Raw genomic sequence first — 7,540 nt, 5'->3', positions numbered from 1 at the left:
GTCCTTTCAAAGCACAGTGGAATGTGGATTATTTTATTTTGAATTAGATGCAAAGCACTGTTTATTATACAGTGACCCTACAGGCATACCTTGTTTTATTGTGCTTTGAAGATGCTGTGTTTTTTACAGACTGAAGGTTTGTGGCAACCCTGCCCACATAAGACGGCAAACCTAGTCAGTAAGTGTTGTGTGTTCTGACTGCCCCACCAACAGGCCGTTCATCTCTCTCCCTCTCCTCGGGCCTTCCTATTCCCTGAGACATATCAGTGTTAAAATTAGGCCAATTACTAACCGACAGTGGCCTCTAAATGTTCAAGTGAAAGGAAGAGACTAAATTCTTCGTTGTCGTGTTTTAAGGAATTGCCATGGCCACCCTACCCTTCAGCAGCCACCACCCTGACCAGCCAACAAGTATCAACATCCAGGCAAGACCCTCCACCAGCAAAAAGATTGCTCTTTTTTGAAGGCTCAGATGATGGTTAACATTTTTCATCAATAAAATATATATATATATATATATATATATATATATATATATATATAGTTTTTTTCTTTTTTTTTTTTTGTGGTACGTGGGCCTCTCACTGCCGTGGCCTCTCCCGTCGCGGAGCACAGGCTCCGGACGTGCAGGCTCAGCAGCTATGGCTCACGGGCCCAGCCGTTTCACAGCATGCGGGATCCTCCCGGACCGGGGCACGAACCTGTGTCCCCTGCATCGGCAGGCGGACCCTCAACCACTGCGCCACCAGGGAAGCCCTAAAATATTTTCAAATTAAGGTATGTACATTGTTTTTTTAGACATAATGCTATTGCACACTTAATAGACTATGGTACAGTATAAACATAACTTTTGTATGCACTGAGAAAACAAAAAATTCATGTGACTTGCTTTATTGTGATACTCACTTTATTGCTGTGGTCTGGAACTGAATCCCTGATGTCTCTGAAGTAGGTCTGTATAGCTTTTGCTAAAAAAAAAATACAATATACATCAGCATTACCAAAGACTCATCATAATAGTCCCACCTCACAGGAGAGCAACAGTCAGAAAAATTACACCACTTAAAGTGGAATATCTCATCACAGATGAATTTTTTCACAAAAAGAAACATAAAAATGAGTCTGTGACCAAAGTAAGTTTCTGAATGGTTCATTTGTTAGTCAGGCAAGGAAAGCCATTTACTGATGGTGAGTTAGTTGAATCATCTTTGATTGTAGCAGCCAACAAAATGAGTACAGAGAAAATAAACTTAAGATTGTAATCCTTTTGATGAGAACATTTGCTTGGAGAGTAGAGGATGTTGGGAGCAACATCAGTGGTCAGTTTTTCTTTTAAAAAGAAAATGATCGGGCTTCCCTGGTGGCGCAGTGGTTGAGAATCTGCCTGCCAATGCAGGGGACACAGGTTTGATCCCTGGTCTGGGAAGATCCCACATGCCGCGGAGCAACTAGGCCCGTGAGCCACAACTACTGAGCCTGCACGCCTGGAGCCTGTGCTTCGCAACAAGAGAGGCCGCAACAGTGAGAGGCCCGCGCACCACGATGAAGAGTGGCCCCCGCTTGCCGCAACTAGAGAAAGCCCTCACACAGAAACGACCCAACACAGCCAAAAATAAATAAATTAATTTTAAAAAGATGATCAAGTGGCTTTCCTTAACTCTTGATGAATTGACAGATGTGACAAATGCTCAGTTTTTGTTATTTGAAGAGTCAATGCCACGTATGAAGTAACTGCAGAATTAGCCTCTGAATAGCCTGCATGAAACAACTACCAGCAAAAATATTTTCAAAGTTGAGAAGACCCTAATTAGTACAACATGAAACAGCAGATGCTAAAATGTGTTGCAACTAAGGCAGTAAAAATATGTCTGCAGCAGAGAGGCTTAGTTGTACAACTTTTAAAAGCTTGTGAAAGTGTAAGGTGTTTAAATCCCATGGTTATTCTATTCATCAGCAGGTATTTTGCAAAAAATATTTTAACCTACCATGTATTATTGAACTAGTAACATCAATAGTGAACTTCATTTGCTCTTATTAATTTAACTATCATCAGTTCGAAAAAAAATTCTTCCAGAAATAGATTAATATCCTGAATTGCACTACTTTACAGCAGTTTGATGACTTAGTGGTAAAAATGTAACTGTGATTTTTTTGAGCTCAGGACACAGATTGAAATTTTTCTAAATACAAAGAACCACTATTGACCACTGAATGGCTTTAGAAAGTAGCTTTGGCTGCAGATTTTTTCACATTGTGGAAATGTGTTTTCTGTTTTGTCATGTAAGTACTACATAATCTCAATTTTTCCTCTTGGCCTGCAAAGTCTAAAATATTTACTATCTAGCCCTTTACAGAAAATCTCCTGATCCCTAGTTTAAGACATTAGAATCAGAGAATTCCATGCATTTTTACTGAGCAGTAATTTTTCACTTAATTACAAGTGTTTCAATGATTTTTTTTTTTTTATGTGACATTCAGGAAAAGGCAAAACTATGGAGACAGTAAAACGATGAGGTTGGTAAGGGCTGCAGTGATGGGGGTTAGGGAAGGAGATGGGGAGGAGGAGCACAGAGGATTTTTAGAGCAGGGAAAATGCCCTATAGTGATGGGTACCTGTCATGTATTTGTTCAAACCCATAGAGTGTACAATACCAAGAGTAAATCCTAATGTAAACAAAGAACTTCGGATAATGTGGTGTGTCAGTGTAGGTTCATCAAGTGTAACAAACGTACCACTCTGGTGGAAGATGCTGGAGAGGGGGGAGGTGTGAATTGGGGTGGGGGTACTATGGGAAATCTGCGTACCTAACCTTTAATTTTGCTGTGAACCTAAAACTACTCTAAAAAAAGTATTTCAAAAAATGAATAAAATTTAAGATGTAATAATTTTTTAAAAAAAGAAAACTATGCTCTTGTATAGCAGATCGAGAATTATGCTGTTTATGTCTTCTTTTAGAGGTTGTGTTAGTCTGCTTAGGCTGCCATAACAGAATACCACAGACTGGGTGGCTTAAACCGTGGAAATTCATTTTCTCACAGATTTGGAGGCATGAAGTTCAAGATCAAGGTGTTGTCAGTGTTGGTTTCTGGTGAGGGTCTCTCGGCTTTCAGAAGGCACCTTTTGTGTGTCCTCACGTGGCCCTCCCTTTGAGCGCACGCACAGAGAAAGAGAGTACCAGCAAAGGCACTACATCTGCCAAATTTGCATCTGCAGCATGTGGACGTAACACCTGTCTCGTAAAGTTAACTGGAGAATTATGTATGAAAGTGCTTGGCAAAGTACCTGGGACAGAATAAGTCATCAGTAAATGGACATTATAACTATTATCAATGTTATCCCCTACAAGGAAACTCTTAAAAACATCTTTGTATGAATCTGCCTACCCGAACAAGAACTAGATATCAATAGTATTGATTTATAATCATTTCAGTTTCTTCCACTTTGTGATTTGAAATTACTTATTTAAGCAAAATAGTTAACAAAAAAGTCATATATATAAAATTTGCTATGATGGAGAATAAGATGTAACACTTTAGTAAACAAATTAGTTTCTTTTGATTGAAGTGCAAAAAGAAATCCAATTCTACGTTATCTAGGTAGCTAAGGAGCTCCTCAATATTTGTGACACAGTCTTGCTCACCTAATTGTTTGGGCACAGCTACATAAAACCTTTTAAAAATTCTATGCAAATGACAAGTTTAAAAGTATTGGTTTTATCTATGCAGAAAGGATAAAAGAGGAAAAGGACTTTGCTTTACTACATACCAAAACATGCTACCAAACCTGAATATTTTACTTCAAAATACTAAAGAAAAAAAAAGAATGAAAGTCAGAGGAGTGTTTTTTACTTGTAGTCTGCAGTAAAGGGCTACTACTGCTGCCATAGCAACCGGCTTGCTAGGTGGCTTTGCAAAGGAAGCGTCTCTCCAGACCAGCTGCCAACCTCATTTGCATCTTTCTCAGTAAAGTTGCTTCGCAAATGTTTCTAGAACATTGATCTCAATGTCATGAAACCTCAGTTATGACCTGCTCTCTGTTCCTCTCTATCCCACAACCAACTCCCTTACTCCACAAAATTCAAACTTAGCTCTCCCCCTCCCCTCCTGCCCTGATAGAAGATAGTGATTTATCATGTGATGATCAAAGACTGCCAATGAACTAGGAGTCACCCCTCTCGCATCTTAAAATAGAATCCTCAGCAGAGACCCATTCAGGATTTTAGTTTCGAGACACTGCTCCCAATTACTGAAACTAAGGCTGGTCCTTAGAGAATGGAAGTAGGAAAGAATAGTGGTTGGGGGCTTAGGCTCTGCAGTTAGATACACCTGATGCCAAAGGTCAGGTTCTCCCTGCCCCACCTCCTCTCACACCCACCCTCCCTCTCCCTACTCCTCATGGAAAAAGCTCTGAGGCAGAGATTTTTATGCAGGAGTTTATTGGAGAGAGAGCACCACCCGTAAAGGAAAGGGAAGCAGGACCGGGCAGAGGGAGTTGTTCAACTGCAATTCATTTGCAATAGAGGCTTGGCTGACCCTGCAGGGTGCTCTGGAGGTGCTACAGCCCTTCAGGGTTGGCCTCCCTTTGCCAGAAATTTGAATTGGCAAAATCAGTCGTCACAGAGACTTGCAGCTCAAGGTCATTAGGACTAGGAGCTCAGAGGTCCCACAGGTCTGCTAGCACCTGTAGAACAAACCTTCACCTGGCGGTGCAGACAGTTCTGGGCTATGTGAGTGTGCAGGGAGGAGGAGAACCGTGCATCTCAGACGAGGCCAGGTGTGCAGTATAACGAGGACACCTGTTCTTGCATGTAGCTCCAGAAATAACTCCAGACTTTTGTTGAGCACTTCAGAGTTTGATGCTGAAGTTGTAAAGAATTACTCAAAGGTGGTGTTCTAGAGAGGGAACCCCTAGGGCCTGGGTCTCTCTCTGCCTACTTCCTGATCAGGAATTCCAATTAATAATTGATAAAGGTGTGATTTTTGTGTGCCATTCACATTGGTCTTTTTAACAGTGCTTTGAGCTTACTGTTGAGCTTATCATATTGGGATTTTTATTTTGCAAAATGAGTGTAATTGTCCCTAAATTCATGTATGTGAAAATAAGGGAAGTTGCTTGTGGACTGACTCAAATTATTCTACATAAAAATACTGTTAAAGATACAGCAAAGTTATTCTAGTGCCTTAGTTTTATTTTTGGTTTTTGTGGGGGTTTTTTTGTTTGTTTGTTTGTTTTTTGTTTTTTGCGGTACGCGGGCCTCTCACTGCTTTGGCCTCTCCCGTTGCGGAGCACAGGCTCCGGATGCGCAGGCCCAGCGGCCACGGCTCACGGGCCCAGCCGCTCCGCGGCATGTGGGATCTTCCCAGACTGGATCACAAACCCGTGTCCCCTGCATCGGCAGGCGGACTCTCAACCACTGCGCCACCAGGGAAGCCCTTGTGTTTGTTTTTGAAACTTTAGGCCAAGTCCTTTATGAAGAGCATAATAGTGAAAAATGGTATGCTTTTTAAAAAAGAATCACTGTATATAAAATGTTTGAAAATTTTATTTCACATATGCAGACACAAAGGTTGGACAAATACAGCAATGTGAACTAAATTTTGTAAATACTCCACTTCTTTACACTGTTGAGCTGCCAGTGCATATTGTACAAAAGAAAATGGTTTCATAAATTAATTGATTCAAAAGCAGGTGCCAGTGTTTTACATTTTTTATTTAAAAAATTAATTTTCTATAATGAATTTTTTTTAAAGGTTGCTGGGCAGCTTCTGATGCATCAAGTTAGATCAAGCCTCACTTGAAGGCTGCTAATTATTGGGTTAATTTTCCACTGCTGCTGAACAAATTCCCACCAACTCAGGGCTTAAAACAGCATCCATGTATTAGTTCACTGTTCTGCAGATCAGAAGGTTGGACAAGCTTGGCTGGGTCCTCTGCTTGAGTTCACCTCTGAACTCTTATCTGGTTTGCTCAGTTGTAGGCCTGAGGTTCCTGCTTCCTTGCTGGCTGTTGGCCAGGGGTCACTCAGTCCCAGAGGCCAGTCTCCAGTCTCTGTACATTGTCTTCTCCATCTTCAAGGCCAGCAAATGGTGTCGAATCTTCTCCTGCCTCTTCTCTTTCTGATGTCCTCTTCTGCTACCAGCTGATGAAAACCTGTTACTTGTAAAGGGCTCTTGTTAGGTTAGGTCCACCCAGATAATCTCCCTATGTTAAGTTCAGTTGATTGTCAACCTTAATTACATCTGCAGGATCTCCTTTGCCATGTAACATAAGGTAATCGGAGTAAAACCAGGGGTGGAAGGTCATGGGACCATCTTAGGACTCTGCCCTTCACAGTTCCTGTAAAGGACCCAGCAGAATGCCGAAGTGATATATACTGTCTCCAACCCACTGGCTTCCTTTTTGGTGCCTGGGGACCAAATAGCAACTTTTCCTTGATCCCTGGAGGGACTGATCATCGTGAATCTACCCACAGAGTCCTAAGAAAGATTTCTTGGTGAGCAGACCCCTGCATTTTGTGGGGGTTATCAGATACTCCTGCAGACAGAGGTGTGGTGATATGGCAGTCAGGGCCTTTGAGACTGAGACTCCCCACCTGTCAACCCACAGGACATCATCTGTTGAGTGAACACTTTGGACATCAGTGGGTAGGGGCACTTGTACCAAATGCTGAGCCGCTCATTGGTGCCAAGTGGCAGGGAAATTTGCCTCACCAGCACTTCTTCCCCAATGCTCTTCCAGAGCAGGAGGGTCCCCTATGGCACTTATGGGATGGGGAAGTACAAGCATACAGCACATCAATTCCTCCTAGACATTCAAATATAGATGCAACTGTAGTACATTGACTTGGTTCAAACGCCCTGTGGACAAGTTTATGTTAGCTTCTTTTTCCCTGCGAGATCCCTGCCCAAACCCCATCAAGTGAGCTTCTCCCTAAAGGGCCAGGTATGATGGTCACAAGGGCCTGTATTCAAAAGAGCCATAAAAGTTTTGAGGTGCTGCCACCAAAGTTCCCCAGCATACTTAGATGGGTATGTTTGAGGACAGGGAGACCTTTGTCCCACCTCTAATCATTTTTTTTCCTTAAAGCATCTGAGGGCCAGGAGGAGGGATATGGAGGGATCAGAGGAGAGAGCTGCTCTGGGCCAGTAAGCAAGCACATTAACTTTCAGTTTCAAGTGGCTGCCTGTTCAGACTCAACCAAGCTGTTTTTGATTTTGGGTCACCCAAAACTCTGTGTCCTCACTGTTGGCACCATTTATTTTAGCTCTGGGGACCCTTTGACTCAGCAGCCAAGCCACATTGCCTTCTGGCTGGGTTTACAGGGCATGATAACCTCCCTTCCTCCTCCTGCCTGGAGGAACCTCCTTTCCTCCTCCTGCCTGGAGGAGAGTGGGCAATAGCCAGTGCACCATTTGGAAGGCTTCTTCAATTCTTGCCACTCAGCCTCTAAATATTCATTAAGAGCTAAGGCAGTGAGAGACCCTTACTCCCCACCCATCACTACTTGGCAAGAGTATTCACTTCCCAATCCCAGGAAGT

This window comes from Tursiops truncatus, chromosome 13 (assembly GCF_011762595.2).
Source record: "Tursiops truncatus isolate mTurTru1 chromosome 13, mTurTru1.mat.Y, whole genome shotgun sequence".
Lineage (NCBI taxonomy): Eukaryota > Metazoa > Chordata > Mammalia > Artiodactyla > Delphinidae > Tursiops > Tursiops truncatus.
Note: the sequence above shows the minus strand (reverse complement) of the source record.